Source organism: Dermochelys coriacea, chromosome 9, assembly GCF_009764565.3.
Source record: "Dermochelys coriacea isolate rDerCor1 chromosome 9, rDerCor1.pri.v4, whole genome shotgun sequence".
Lineage (NCBI taxonomy): Eukaryota > Metazoa > Chordata > Testudines > Dermochelyidae > Dermochelys > Dermochelys coriacea.
The window spans coordinates 73,240,222-73,256,679 of NC_050076.1; positions in this window are offsets into that span (position 1 = coordinate 73,240,222).

Here is a 16,458-nt window from a genome sequence, read left to right on the forward strand (position 1 = left end):
CTTTATAGGCAGTCATTCTTCAGAAATAATGCCAGATAGTTACATAATTATTATTTTATTTAGTTTTTAAAGGTTGAATATTATTAGCTTAAATATAGTGCTTTAACTTACATTCAAAAGAACACTTGACAATGTGTTCCACGTGCATGGTTAAAAAAGATTGTTGTAAATCTCGAGCCTGCAATCCTAGTTTCCTTATCAACGTGACATGAAGAAAATAAAGTCAAATAAAAGGTCCCAAATAATAAGAGAGACAGTGAAAGAAGAATGTTAAAGTTCAAACTATAAAGTTTGCAGATGTATTTATACCAAAAAAATACAATTAGACAGTTTAAGTTCTGTTACAAGCACCGTAATGTACAGGGATATGATAAACAGCCTTCCTGACATGAAAAAATGCTATTTTTTTAAATTCTAGCTTTGTAAATTAATGCTAATTAAGGAAAATTTCTGTTTTCCAATATCTTCTTTTTTGTGCTTAGCATAATTTTGACATGCCCAGCAGGTTTCATTTCATACCAAGCATATGAATGGTCAATAGTGGAATAGAAAGTGAGAAGAGTATATCTCTAATATAATACAATCCTTGAAAAAAGAGAGAGAAAATCTGCAGATTAATTATGAATAATGTTACCTTAGGTTTCAGTTGTATGTTTCTAGTAATTTTGTGTAGCTGTCGTTTTTACTTAGTCTCTCAAAACTGTAGTTTTGTTCAAAGTTGTTGAAACTAGCTTTGAGAAAATCTCACAGTAAATACTTAGCTAAGTAGTTCAAGGTCAAAGTTCTGCTTTAGTAGAATTCAAAATAATTTGCTTCATAAAAATTTAATGCATTTTAAACTAATCAACAATTTTAAATTTTGCAGGGGATTTAACTTCTTTTTACAATTAAAAGTTTGCTCAGAATATATAAATGGCCTAATAGCACCATCTTCTGACAAGTTGCAATTTCTGCAGTAACCTTGAAGAGTGTTATTTTAATCGAATGTATACATATTTTGGTTGCTGTCACAATGAAGGATGGCTTTCTTCATATAAACAGAAATCTTGGGATTTCAGGGGGAAAGGTGTGAGAAATAAAAATAAGAGTAACCCTATGCATTCTGACAGAGAGAATTGGCTGGATGTCATAGGGCAGAAACTACTTATTTTACTCTCAAATTTCATGAAAAGAAACACTGAATAGAATGCAGTCCGTGCAGTTAAATGTCTCAAATTCTTGGTAAAAGATTTAGGCAGCAAGCAAGATTTTGGATTAACAAAAACATTTCAAAAGGGTATCAGTGTCAGACATTTGGAAAGATGTATTTAGCATTTGATATCCCTAGTCTACACTGTAAATACAGGAAAGATTTCTGCAAATCTGTAAAATATGTTAGCAGTTAAAAACACTGCTGATTTAAGTATATTATATATTTGTTGTAATTTCATTAGTAGTAGTACACAATTTTGCCTTTTTTTGCATACCACGTATTGCTATTGCTTGGTAATTTTGGATGTGCAAGGAGTATAGGCTCTATAAAGGCCCAGATTAGTCAGGCAGTCAACAGACCCTGATCTGTTTTAATAAATTTATTAGCGAGACAAGATGGATGAGCTAATATATTTTATGGAACCAACTGCTGTTGGTGAGAGAGACAAGCTCTCAAGACACACAGAGCTCTTCTTCAGGTCTGGGAAAGTTATTCCCAGCATCACAGCAAAATGCAAGGGGGACCAGATTGTTTAGCATAAGTAGTTAGCACATATTTCAAGGGACCATTCAAGATAGAATGGGCTGTAACACTTCTGCAGTCATAGGACAAAAATATGGGGTTAATGGGCTATAGATTGTTGTAATAAACCGTAAACTCAGTGTCCCTGTCCAGTCCATGATTTTTAGTGTCTAGCACAATAATGAACGTAAGCGCCCATTCTTGTCTTTTGAAAGTATTATGCAGGATTCTTTTGATGACGGGGACTAATTGGTCAGACACAAAGTGATCACTTTGTGTGAAAAAGTGTTGTGAAAAGTGTTCTCATCAGGTGATAAGGTTCACCAACAGGTGATAGGGTGTTTTTGTCTTTTATCATTTTTATCTTGTTGACATTTGAATGGAAAAGTCACTAGAACTCTTCAGATTTAGATTGCAACTCATTTTGGTGTATATGTTCGCTTGTTTTTACCTGTAAATAACTTATTCCTTTTTCTTAGTTAATAAACCTTTAGATAGTTTATTACAGGATTGACTACATACACTGTGTTTGGTGTAAGACCTAGGGTACCAATTGATCTAGGGTAGTGGTCACCAACCAGTCGATCAAGATCAACTGGTCAATCCTAGAGGATCTCCCATTCGATCGCAATCTCCGGTGGCACAGAGGGGCTGCCACTAAGACAGGCTCCCTGCCTGCCCCAGCCCCAGACCACTCCTGGAAGCGGCCAGCATGGCCCCGTGGCCCGGGGGACAGGGCAGCAGGAGTCTCCCTCCGTGCGCTGATCCTGTCTGCATGCTCCCATTGGCTCCTGCCTCCGCAGCTCCCATTGGCCAGGAACGGGGAGCTGTGGCCAATGGGAGCTGCAGGGGCGGTATTTGCAGAGAGAGGCAGTGCGCAGAGCCACGTTTGCCCCCCCCCCGCCCTCCTCCTAGGAGTCGCTTAAGTGGTTGATCCCTTCCAGGAGTGGCGTGGGGCGGAGTTAGGCAGGAAGCCTGCCTTAGCGGCAGCCATGCTGCACTGCCGACCGGGAGATGCCGGAGGTCAGTGCTGCCCGGCGGGAGGCCACACCTCAGTCCTGAGCTCCTTCCCGGAGCCAGCACCCCAAACCCCTTCCTGCACCCCAGGCCCCAGCCCTGAGCCCACTCCCAGAGCTAGCACCCCTACCCCCCTGTACCCCAACACTCTGCCCCAGCCCAGAGCCCCCTCCCAGAGCCCACATCCCACACCATCTCCTGCATCCCAACATTCTGCCCCAGCCCGGAGCCCACTCCTGCACCCAAATTCCCTCCCAGAGTTTGCACATCTCTCCCCCTCTTGCACCCCAATCTCCCACCCCAGGCTCAGCCCAGAGCCCCCTCCCACATTGTGAACTCCTCAGCTCCAGCCCAGAGAATGCATCCCCTCCCGAATCCCTACCCCAGCCCGGTGAAAGTGAGTGAGGGTGGGGGAGAGTGAGTGACGGAGAGACAGGGGGATGGAGTGAGTGGATCGGGGCTTTGGGGAAGGGGCTGGGCCTCGGGGAAGGGACGTTGTCCTGTGTTGTCCTTTAGTTCAAAAAGTGATCTTGGGCATAAAAAGTTTGGAGACCACTGGTTTAGGGTAAGTAACTGAAAGCAACCTGAATATTTTTGTGATTTTTGGTATAAGTAATTTATCACTAAGTCCAATTTGTCTGGGTGGCAATATAGACTGGAGAGCCTAAAGTGATAGTCTGTGACCCCATGGTAAGACTGTTACAGTGGTCTAGGAGTTCACATTTATTACTGAGTTGATGAAATCTAATTATAGACCATTCCACTATGGGTGCCTGGCCTGTTTCTGACTTTCATAGATTCATAGATACTAAGGTCAGAAGGGACCACTCTGATCATCTAGTCCGACCTCCTGCACAGCGCAGGCCACAGAATGTCACCCACCCACTCCTATGAAAAACCTCACCCATGTCTGAGCTATTGAAGTCCTCAAATCATGGTTCAAAACTTCAAGGAGCAGAGAAGCCTCCCTCCAGTCAACCATGCCCCATGCTACAGAGGAAGGCAAAAAAACCTCCAGGGCCTCTCCAATCTGCCCTGGAGGAAAACTCCCTCCCAACCCCAAACATGGCAATCAGCCAAACCCTGAGCACATGGGCAAGATTCACCAGCCAGATACCCAGGAAAGAGTTTTCTATAGTAAATCAGATCCCATCCATCTAATATCCCATCTCAGGGGATTTGGCCTATTTACCCTGAATATTTAAAGATCAATTACTTACCAAAATCCCATTATCCCATCATACCATCTCCTCCATAAACTTATCGAGTAGAATCTTAAAACCAGATAGATCTTTTGCCCCCACTGCTTCCCTTGGAAGGTTATTCCAAAACTTCACTCCTCTGATGGTTAAAAACCTTCGTCTGATTTCAAGTCTAAACTTCCTGGTGGCCAGTTTATACTCATTTGTTCTTGTGTCCACATTGGTGCTGAGCTTAAATAATTCCTCTCCCTCTCCTATATTTATCCCTCTGATATATTTATAGAAAGCAATCATATCTCCCCTCAACCTTCTTTTAGTTAGTTCTTTTAGTTAGGCTAAACAAGCCCAGCTCCTTAAGTCTCCTTTCATAAGACAAGTTTTCCATTCCTCGGATCATCCTAGTAACATTCTGCCCCATCATGAGCCAATCCAGGCAGTGTGACAGAGATAAGACAGTGATCAAAGTCAGGAGTTCTGAGCAAGTAGGGACTAGGGCTAGAGCAGAAGCAGGCATGAGTTCTGGTAAGGGCCGATGCACAAAGTAGGTCTGGCACAGCTGCAAGTGTGCAATGCATTGAGCAGTCGCTATGCTGCTGTTACTACCAGCCTTAAATAAGGAAATGTTGGCCCTTCTGTCCAATCAGAGAGCACAGTCTCCTAGTGAGGGTTTATTGAGCCTAGCCAAGCTTATTGCATTCTTATGTGACTGCACACAGAGCCAACTGAGTTTCTGACAGTACCTTGCCTAGCATGCTGTTGGCCCTGTGTTATTAGGGTTACTGGTGAAATCCATCAGGAGATTGGGAGCATGAACTTTTTCTTCTGGTTCCCAGGATTGCTCCTATGGCCCATACCCCTTCAAATCTATCAGATACTGGAGCTTCCCCCTGACCTGTCAGGAGTTGTGGAGATGTTCGACTTTGTATTCCTCCTGCCCATGGACAATTGCTGGGGGTAGAAGAGGGTCTACCTGGTTGGGAAAGGTCTTGTCAACAAACAGTTTGAGGAGAGAAACATAGAAGACAGGATGAATATTGAGGGATTCTGGGAGCTGAAGCTTGAAAGCCACTGGGTTTATTTGTCTGATGATGTGCAAATACCCAGGCATTGGTGGTCGAGCTTGGCTGAAGGACAGTCCATTCTTGGGTTCCGAGTCAAGAACCAAACCTTATCCCCTACTTCAAGGTTAGGGGCAGCCTAGTGCTCTCAATCCACATAATGCTTATAAGTTTCTTTAGTGGAAAATAAGTGCTCCTTGAGTTGCTGGTGTGTTTTCAGGAGGTGGAAGGCCAGATCCATGTCTGCTGTATGGCAGAGAGTTCCGGCATATCTGGATGGAATCAGGGATAAAAACAAAAATTTGCAAAGAATGGGTGTCTTGGCTTGAAGGGGTCAAGTTATTGTATGTGAACTCAGCCAACACAGCAGTGAAAGCCAATCATCCTGATGGAAATTCAGCAAACAACAAAAATATTGCTCCATGGTCTGTCTCCTTTGGTTTGACCATCAATCTGTGGATGGTATGCTGTCAAGGTGAGGGTCTCGGTGCCAAGAAGGCAAAGAAATTCATGCCAGAATCAAGAAACAAATAGTGGGTTTCAGTCTAAAATGATGCGAGTTAGCATGCCCTGGTACCAAAAGACATGCTTCAGGAAAGCTTGTTCAGTTTCATGAATGGAAGGCATGGTGCAGCAGGAAATAAAATGAGCCATTTTGGTGAGGAGGTCCACTACAATCAGAATTATTGAGCATTCTTGGTAGTGAAGTAAGTCCACTATAAAGTCAATTGAGAGAATGGACCAAGGAAGCAAATGTCTGGGAAAGGGTTATATGAGGCTCATAGACCTTGTTTGTGATCCCTTCATGTGGATGCAGAGATTGCAGGATCTAACATAGTTTTTAACGTGAATTGGTAGGGTTGGCCACCAGAAGTATCTAGAAATTGAGTCTAGGGTTTATATTGGCCAAAATGCCCTGCCATGGGTGAATCATGGGCATAACATCAGCACCTAAGGCCAGGAGTTGCCCTCACTAATGTAAAAACAATCTTCATGATAAAGGGTATCTTGTTTTGTTGCAGATGGAATCTTGAATCTGGAGAAGCACCAATGGTTCTTAGTGTCTGGAAAATGGGGCCATAAATAGGTCACTTGGAAGCAAAGAACATTTAGTGGTCATCAGGTAAGCAGTGAGGATCCCACAGACAAAGTGAGAGGGTTTATAAATGGTGGTGAGAGCCTCCTGCTTCGGCTCTTGGTACTCATCCTCATGGGATAAGACATCTGCCTTCTTGTTCTTCACAATCATAAAGTTAAATGGGGAAAAGAAAAGAGCCAAGTGAATCTGATGTTGGTTGTGTCATCATGTTGTCTGCAGACACTCCAAATTCTTGTCATCTGTTCCGACTTGAACAGGAGTGTGGGCCCCCTCAAGGAGGCAGTACCATTCCTCGAAGGTGGCCTTGATGGCCAGGAGGTCCATATGTCATAATTTCTCTCATCAGGAATCCATTTCTAAGAGAAAGCACAGGGATGAAGCAACTGGTGAGACCTGTAAATTGTGAGAGGACCACCCTTATTGCAAAGTCCAAGGTGTCAGTCTTGACTATGATGATTTTAGTCTGGATGGGTCAAAATGGGGGCAGAAAAAAACACTTTTTTTCAAGTGGTCAAAAGCCACCCCTGTGTAGGTGGACCCAGGTGAACTTTAGTCCCCTTCTTGAGAAGAGATATTGTAGAAGTTATCAGGTCAGAGAATCCTTGGATAAATCACTGGTAAAAAAATGTGAATCAAATAAACCATTGTACTTCATGTATATTTGTGGTTGCCTTCCATTCAGTGATGGATTTAGAGGTCCATGGTGGGTCCCGCCTCACAGCCCAGAAACTCCACAGTATCCTTGTCACATTCATATATCCTGGGTTTCACATAAACTTGATTGTGGCAAACCTGATCGACAATGGTGGACATGTGGTGGTCTTGGTTTTCTGAAAAAATGAGAACATAATCTAAGTGAATCATCACAAATTTGTGGAAGATGTTGCAGAAGACATTGTTCGTGAAATACTGGAAGGTAGCAGGGGCATCACAGAGACCAAATGACATGACCAGGTATTCAAAATGGCTATATCTTCTCCAAATTGCTGTCTTCAATGCCTCCCCCTGTTGGATCCTAACAAGGTTGTATGTTCCATGCACATCTAGCTTCATGAAGACCCAAGCCAAATGGAATCTTTCCAGGAGTTTGTTTATGGGAGGAAGCAGGTATCGATTGTGGATGGTAGTCTTATTTAAGGATCAATAATCAGTACAGGTTGGAGGGAGCCATCTTTCTTAGCACAAAGAAGATAGGTGTTCCTGCTGGGGAAGGCAATCCCCTTTCACAGATTTTCCTCAAGGTACTCATACAAGGACTGCTCAGGTTGGGATAGGGCATAAATGTATCCAAAAAAACCTCCATTCCAGGTTAAAGGATGATTGGGCAATTGTACTAAGGTGAGGAATTAGAGCATGTTTTCTTCTGTTTGTCAAATATCTTGGCATATTCTAGGTACTTGGCAGGAATTCAGGCAATGCTAACGAATCTTTAGTTTGTGACTCTGAATCATTCGAGGACGGGAGCATGCTGAAGAACATGACCATCTGTCTCCTGGACCTGGGGGGGCATGCTCATCAGCACCGCAGGGAATAGAAGAGTACAGATCACAAGAGGCAGCTGGGGTCATGAGTGACATGCCAGGAGATACTACCAGGACTAGCAGCAAGTATGAAGTGCAGATTACCTTGAACTACAAGATCTCTTGTGATCGCCAGAGGTAATGACCTCAGGGGGGACTGTCTGATCCATAATGAGTCCCGAAGAGAGAAGTGACCCATCATAGCCTTGACGGGCTCAGCAAAGTCCTTGCAAAGGATGAGATTTGATGCCCCTTAACTTATTACTGGTCAATGAAGTTGCCAGAAGCACTTGAGTCAACCAATGCTTTAAGTGGATATCTGGCATGACAGAATGCCAGAGGTGAAAAGGGAGATGGGGAGAGATAGTTTGCTGATTAGGGGTTGGCACGATTCTGCAGATAGGCATCAGTGCAATTCACTATGGGGAGGAGAGGAGCACTATGGGAAGAAGTGGCCCCCTTACTGGGGATGGGCTCTGGCATTTTCCAACCTGCAGGTGGATTGGTCTTTGGTCAGGCACTCTGCTGCAAGTTGCCCAGGCATCCCACAATACAGGCACAACCCCAATGCCCAAAGACAGTTATTTTCATCAGCGGAGAGGTGGGGCTGGGCTCAGTCAACTTGCATCAATTCAAAGTCTGGTAGGGCAACTGGGGCACAGGAGATAGAAGAACTCTGACTGGCAGAGGTCGGCTGGCATGTTGCTTTTCTTGGGCTGACTCTATTAGCCAATAACTCCTAATACAAAGATTAGTTAAGGCTTCCAGGTTAGGTGGAGGTTACACCCATGCTAACTCATCTTTGATAGAGTTGTAGAGTCCCCGCCTCAACTGGTATCACTGAACAGCTTCATTTCAGTGGGTATCTGCAGCCAGACATTGAAATTCTGCTGCATATTTGGCAACAGACCCAGGACCTTGCCAGACGGCATGGAGAACAGCCTCTGCATTACATTTTTAATTAGGATTATTGAAGATGTCTGCTGTTGCCTGTAAAAGTTCTCAAAGTGTTCAGAAAGAGGACTGTACTCCTTCAGAAGTGGGGATGGGCCTCTCTGGTGAGCAGGGTAAGTACTAATCCTACTTGGGACTGATCTGTGGGGTAGGACAATGGCAGCAACACAAACTGGAGATGTCATTGGCTAAGGAACCCATGAAACCTGGAATAATCCACATCAAATTTATGAGGTAGAGCAGCTTGGGCTCATGGAGGACAGAAGACACTCCCTGGTCTTGTACCTGGGCCTGAAATGTTGCATTCTGATTATGTAGTGCAACAACATGAGCTTGCGGTTCCTGCAAGTCCCCAACATCTGAAGTGGGTTGGGCTCCTGCTGGGGCCCTTCTGGAGGGAAGTTCCATGCCATGGGACAAAGTCCCCTCTTATCTTCTAGTGAATTGCTCAAACTGTAACACACTGAGGTGTAGGTGGGGTATCCTAGTGGTCAGAACAGGAATCTGACCTAATGGTTGGAGCAGAATCAGGGCAGAACTGGAGTTGTGCTCAGGAGATAAGCCGATGGTCAGAGCCAGGAGTCAGGAGCCAGACCAGAACTGAAGAGGCAGACCTGGAGTTTTGGTCAGGAGACAAGCCAGTGATCATAGCCAGGAGTTGGGAGTTCTGAGGAAGGTAGGAACTAGATCTGAAGCAGGAGCAGGCTTGGATGAAAGCAAGGGCTGGTACAGGAAGCAGACTTGGCACAGCTGTGGGTATAGAACACATTGAGTAGCCACTGTGCTGTTGTTGCTACCAGGCTGTTGGCCCTTCGGTTCAATCAGGGAACATTATCAATTAGTGAGGGCCTAGTGGGCCCAGCCAAGGTCATTGGGTTACTAGGCGATGGCACCCAGAGCCAGCTGAGATTCTGACAGCCATTTAGAAATATTAGAGAAATTTATTTATTGGCGACAGTCCCAGCAGTAATGATTGCTACTTGACAAGTGTTGATAAAGAATCATACAGTCTCATTAGGAAAAATGGATGATGGAGACAATACCAGAAGAATTTATGGAATGGAAAGTAATCACATATCATATGGAAAGGAAACAAGGAATGCTGTAGCCTATCCCAAGTAATTTGTAAACATACATTTTATTTCTGAAGTCTATTATGTCTTAGAAAGAGACAAGTTTTGGTAATCCCTAATTTTAAAATGTATGCATAAGGTTGTAACCATATGAGAACATTTCATCTCATCATGAATGTAGAGATTAATTATGTTTAATTCTTAGAGATGTGCTAAACAGGAAAAACATGATACACTTTGCCATAATTCCTAGAAGCCATTGGCAGAGATTATTTTTAAGAGTGATCTCTGAGACTGGCATTTCGTTTCCAACTTTGTAATGGTGGGTATAGGTGTGTTATGTAAACATTGTGTTGAGAGATACATGAATATTTCCAGGGATGACAGTAAAATTTCTAATCATAAATGATTAAATGGAGCATGAAATTACATACAGTAGTCCCAAACTAGAAGACAGGAATCTTCATGGAAGAGAAGTGGTTGTTATTATTAAGGTCATTTTGGTAAAGCTATCATACCTCTAGTGTGTAACCAGATGGGGTGGCCCTTGTTATAGCTTAATGGCAGTAGAAGCTAGTATTGGACTACCTGTGTCCTTCCCTCAGACATGTGAGGCACATTGTTCTCAATCACTTTCAATATAGTGATGTTACACTCCCAAAGACAGTACTGTCTTGCTGGTGCTATGACATTTTTATTTTCAAAAATATTGAGTTAGGACAATGGTGGTGTACTCTGGGTGGGGAAGGGAGGAGGGCGGGTGAGGAAGCATTGTACTATAGTGTTTGGCATACACAAATACATAACATATTCATGTGTATACACTCAGGGAAGAGAATTGTCAGTAAAGGTAGTTCTAGCCTATCTGTCATTCTGACATTCACTGTGTTTATGGTATGTTGAAACAAATTAAAAGGTAGGGAAACATTAATATATAATTCAAAAAGGACACTGAGGAATACAGCTTAAATGAACTGAAGAGTTGTACAGAAAAAAATAACGATTTGTATAAATCCACAAAGTTTTATTACTATAAAACTATTACTGTACTGGAAATTGATTGAAGTATTAGAGTAATTATCCTTAAATGAAGCTACAAATACAAAGTTCAACTGATGATTCAACATACTGTGGATTAGGGAAAAGTTTGTGTATAGCAAAAGTTCATGAATCTATTTCACACCTGCTAAAAATCCTGTTGATGTAAGATTACTCATCTAGTAATAATTGAAATCTATTGTAATTCTGTTTTTCTAATATATGTTTTAACTGTCTGGTGTGCAGGTAGTTCACTGCTTGGGTTTCAGCATATGTTACTCATTGAAGTCTGGAAGTGCTCTGGGAGTTTTGGATTACCATCTGGAAGTTATACCCCCTTTTCCTAGCTGATAAAATCTAGCAAGATGATAGTAGGTCTTTTGTTGGAAGAGATTGTTGATGCTTCTCTTCAGGAAGGCAGAGTGCCAGCATCTCTTAAAGAAACAATGTTTAAGCTCTTGGCCAAGAAACTATCCCTTGAAGCTAAGAATTTTGCCAATCGCTGCCTTTTTTTAGGGAATAATTTTGAGTTGGTTTTGGCATGGTCACTCTAGCAATGCTTGCAGTCCTCAGATTCCCTTGGCCGCTCTCTGGCTGACTTTTTAGCCTAGCACTGGTTTCACTGATATAATTCTCTCTTGGTGATGTACAAAGATCCAGCATCTGCATCCAATTCTCTTAAAGCAGATTTTGAGGCTGCTGATATGCCTGTGGATTCTTGCAGCAGTGGGTATAATTGCATTTGAATGACTGATTTTTTAAAATTTTGTTTTCCTAAAATAATCCATAGGGTACTATTGGGCCGTTACTCTTTTCTGCCAAGGATACTCTCCAACAGGATACCAAAAGTTTTATTTTGTTCATTTCTCTGATTAAGTACATATATGAAACCCTTAGTGAAGGTCGGGATACAGAGTAGCCTGTCATCTCTCCAGAGTGTGTATGAGAGACACTTCTACATCTCTGTTTCATTGGAGACAGATTTGGTAGTCAATCAATTCACTCTCTGTCTAGACACAACTGGTAGCTGATTAATAGCTGACTAGTGAAGGGTAAATACATGTAATTTTTGGAGTCTGGCTGGAGGAAACAACCAAAATAAACAGTAGATCTGATTTTAGCTCCCTTGATTTATGGAGTCCGTCTGCCTTTTGGTAGGCAGGTTCACAACCTGGGGGTTTTGTTAAATTCTCAGATGCTTCTGGATATTCATATAGCAGCAGTGATTAAAAAGCTTTGTTATGTCTTTGCTTGGCCAGGAGTAGAGCTGGACAAAAATATTTCCATCAGAAAATACTGTCAATTTTTACACAATGTTTTACTGAAAATTTTTGAGAAAATTTGAATCAAAATGGGGTATTTCATTTTGATGTTCATTTTGAGCTTATCGTCTTGGTTCATTTCTTTCCAACATTTTAATTTCATTTTGATTTGATGTAGAAATTTTTCAGTGTACTGTGCTTTGTCTTGTCACATATAAACCTGTGTCCTTTTTTGTTGTTGGAGTAGTGCACATTGTTTCAGATTCGTTCTGTTTTACCATTGTGATGACATTGTGAACAGCATCTTTCAGATAGTACCAAGCCCCGACTTTGGGTGAGGTTGTGATTGCAGGACATGCATCTTTGAAGAAAGAGCAGTGATTACTAGACACTGTGTCTGTTTGTGACCCCCCACAGGTCCTATGTGCTGTTACGAAGAAAGGCATATTTGTTGATTTCACCTCACAAACCTCCTCTTCTCTTCCTTCCTACTGCTTTCCCCCATTCTGAATGATGAAAAGAGGGAGTGGAAGTGGTTCAAGTCACACTGAAGTTGTCTGACTCCCTCACAAACAAACAAGTTTTTTTTTTCTGATGCTGCTCCTAATACAAGTAACGTTGCACCATCCCTCACACAGGTCCCATATGAGAGCTGTGTTAATGGATAAAAGGCCCCAGCATAAGGCTGCTCAGAAGCAGCATTCTTCTATGTAGCAATTTGGGGTAGGAAAAAGACCAACACTCGAGGCTTGCACTAGCTCAGTGGAGAAAGTGTTGTGGAAGCTCCACGCCATGAACCCCAGGAAGCAAAGGGAGAGAAACCAGATTGCCTAGAGGGGCAGTCAGCAAAATTAATTTTGTCTCAGGCAGACATCTCCTCTGGAGGAGGAGGTTAGTGTATCTGATTAATCAAACACTATATCAGGTTGTTTCTCTTCTATAGGCTGACTCCCAGTGGGCCAAAGCCTTAGACCATCAGCTAAAGCTCCCTCCAAGTCTTTGCTTCATTACTTCAGTTCTAGAAAGGTTTCAATTACTAGTCACAACTTCCTTCTCTGCTGAACATGGTTTTGAGGGGAACACGAGTGGGAAAGGTAGTGCTCCCACATTGCATTTCTCTCAGTTGCAACGATCACCGCACATCAGCCCCCTCCTGCAAGATGCATTAACCAGGCATCCTCCTGGGTTAGGCAACATTTCACAGTTGATGCTGGGAACAGTCCCAGTGCCATTTGCCAACTATGAAGATATAGGGTCACTCTGAGCTATGGCCGCAAAAAGCTGGGGACATTAGCTGTGCTGAAACACATGGAACATAATCACAGAGCACATGCAGCAGTTGGGCTAGCTCAGGAGAAAAGCAATCAAGAACTGGGTCCACTACAGAGCAAAGGTTGACACCAACAATGTTTTCCATGATATTATCAGCTGAATCCCCCAGCAATATTCCACAGACCACAGCCGTGTGTGTTCATGGGGGGCAGAAATATGATCACAAATACCCTACACTATGTCACTAACCATAACGTGAGAGGATGCTGGCTGTGGACATGCTTCCTTCTCTCCTGATGGATAGAGGATGAGGGCTTCAGAGGCCTTATGGCTACAGCTGCTCCCAAGTGGGGAAATGCCTTCCACTCTTTCTATTTTGCTAAAAAGACCAGATCTGTGTGCTGCTGTGGGAACTGCCGCACAGAATGCCCTGGATATCTGTGAAGAATGGATGGTGCAACTGATTACATGTCTGTTACACCCCACTGAGTGAGCAGCAGCATAAAGGCTAGCAGCAGCACTAGGAACTTGTACACCCTCATGTGACAGCCCACCATTCTTTGCTTATATTACGAAACATAGCATACCTCCAGAATCAAATTATTTCCAGACAAATTCTGTGCTGTCGTGGAGGAGTGGCGAAGGCTATACACCCTCTATGCTGGGTTTGTGGCAACAACTAATGCATTAAATATTGCAAAAGCAGGGCAGGAAGAGGCTTTCCAATGTGTCCCTTGCTTCATTCACTGACCTTATTGGTTGTGAGACAATTGCTGGAGAGCAATGCCTGGGTGAAGGCACTATGTCAGAGGCCAGGAAGATCTGTTGCCATTTCAGCTGGTACAGTGCAGCATACCACATACTTAGCTAAGGGGGACACTTGCTCTGCCTCACCAGCAGATGAAGCAGAAGGTGGGGACCACGTGGAACACCACCTTTCACAGGCTGGAATATCTGTCTGAGCAGATAGTAGGAGTGATAGCATTCTACATTCCTGGCTCCAGACAAGCATATTAGCTTCCATTTGTCACCTTCCCACTGGTCATTCGTGGAGACTCTAATTGATGTCATAGGTTACTTGGAAGTCACAAAGCTAGTCAGCAGGGATGATGCTGGAACTAGCCACGTAATTCTCTTACAGTATCTGTTGGGGAGAAAACTGACCTACATGAAGAGGTCTAAAGTGTGATTACAGTTGTGAATCCTTGGTAGGTGGGAATCATGCTGTCTGCTCTTCTAGGAATATGCCATCTCCACATCATCGGGGAGCAGAAGCACTACTTGATGGGAACATATCTAGAACTCCTAGTCAAAAGCATCATGGTTTCCATCCTGCCAGGTCACAGGCAGGCAGGTCCCACTTGTAAGAAAGGCTGAACATTATGGTGACTGAAGTCATTGCTCCTGGCCCTCTAAGACATGGGCAGCAGCAGGCTCTCCACTAGGAATTAGCTGAGGTACTCAGGGTAAAAATCCCCATATATAGATGCAAGAGCATTTTGAATTAGTCTTTGTGAGAGAGGATGGGATGGTTGAGGAAGAAAAGTCTACATTTTGTGAGTTTGGGCGAGTGCTTTAACTGTAGATATTGTTTGTAACAATGTTGCTTTTGTTTGTGTACCTAGAATTATGGGTAAATGCACTTTAAATTGAAACATAAATGTGCTGGTCTGTAGATTCTCCTGGCTAATGGCCTCAAGTAAGATTAACTAGAGATTAATGTAATAATATTTTTCATTATCTCTGGTGTTCTATTTGGTATACTGAGGGTGAATTAACTGCTTTCTTATTACTCTCCCCTACCTCCTTTTCATCCTTATACTTTTCTTTCCACATATGGAATGTAGGTAACATAAAAAACATGATTCAATGAGAACTAATTGCAAAATACAAGAGTGGGTGGTACCAATTTGCATTATTGGAGCTTGAAAGTTTCAAATTTGACATATTTTCTGATGACTTATTCGTTCACATATTCCGTAAAATGCAGAATTACCCATGAGACATCCAAGACAAAGAAGATGCCAAGAGACTAATGTGTTTGCATTTCTAAGTTTCCTTGGAGTGACTACAAATACAGTATAATTTAGAGTGGAAAATATGTCTGTATTATTATTATTAAAAACAATAATAATTTACTTTGCCTATTGTAGGTTGGCCTCAGCCAAAAAAAAAAAAAAAATAAAGGACATGACACGTGTGTTTAGGGGAATGAAGGGGAATAGGCTGCAATTTCACATGACATAAATATCCATAAATTGTCACTCATCAAATCAAATTCCTGTGTTAACTCTCCATATTAAGCCTTGTATGCCGACAGATTTCCCAGTGCTCACTCTTCGGGAGGATCAATCCTTAAGCTCTAAATCCTCAAACTACCCCTTTTTCCAGACTCAGTCTTCAGTGCAGGGTTGCTTTAAAAATAAAATATCCCCAGTCTACTTTTGGACTGTTTACTCCTTGCACCAGGGACTAACACTTCTTGAATGCCTGAAAAATGACAAACATTTGATGGCCTGAGGAGATAGCCCTTGCTTTTGGTGACAGATGTCCTGGATTTAAACCTAGGAGATATCCTGTGGCAAGGGGTAAATCTATGGCTCCTTTATAGAATTAAGAGAATAGTGAATTTTTTTCATTTGGGGGGTCGAACTGAAAAATCCAAAAGATATTCTGGTTGGGTTTTCATATTTTGTTTTTAGTTTTTCATTTAATTTCAAATAAATTTTCAGGTGTTTTTCACCCTTTTTCAAAATCAGCTATTTTTTTAAAAAACAAAACCCCATTTTAAAACAATCAGAATGTTTACTTTCAAAGCTGTTGAACTGAAACATTTCAGAAATGTTAAAATGGAAGAGTTTGGCACTGCTTAAAAAAATAGTGTTATTTTTCCCCCTGCAAGCTGAAACTATTAGTTTAATTCACAAAGGGTTTGGTACCATGAAAAATGCAGTTTCTGATTAAATTTCTATTTGTTGAAAAGAATTTGCCCAGGTCCACTCCTTTATTTTTGGGGTGAAATTCTTTGGCCTGTGTAATGCAGGAGGTCAAGGTAGGTGACTGAAATGGGTCCCATCTAGCTTTAAAATCTACGATAAATAAATTATAATCGACCAGTATCTCAAAGGAAAAAAATTCTCTCTGATCTTGTATGGTTGTCAGTGCTAATGTATGCATATGACCAAGAAACACCTTGAACCCCTTTCAAATTCATACTTACACTTACTTTTTACCTTCCAACCACCTTTC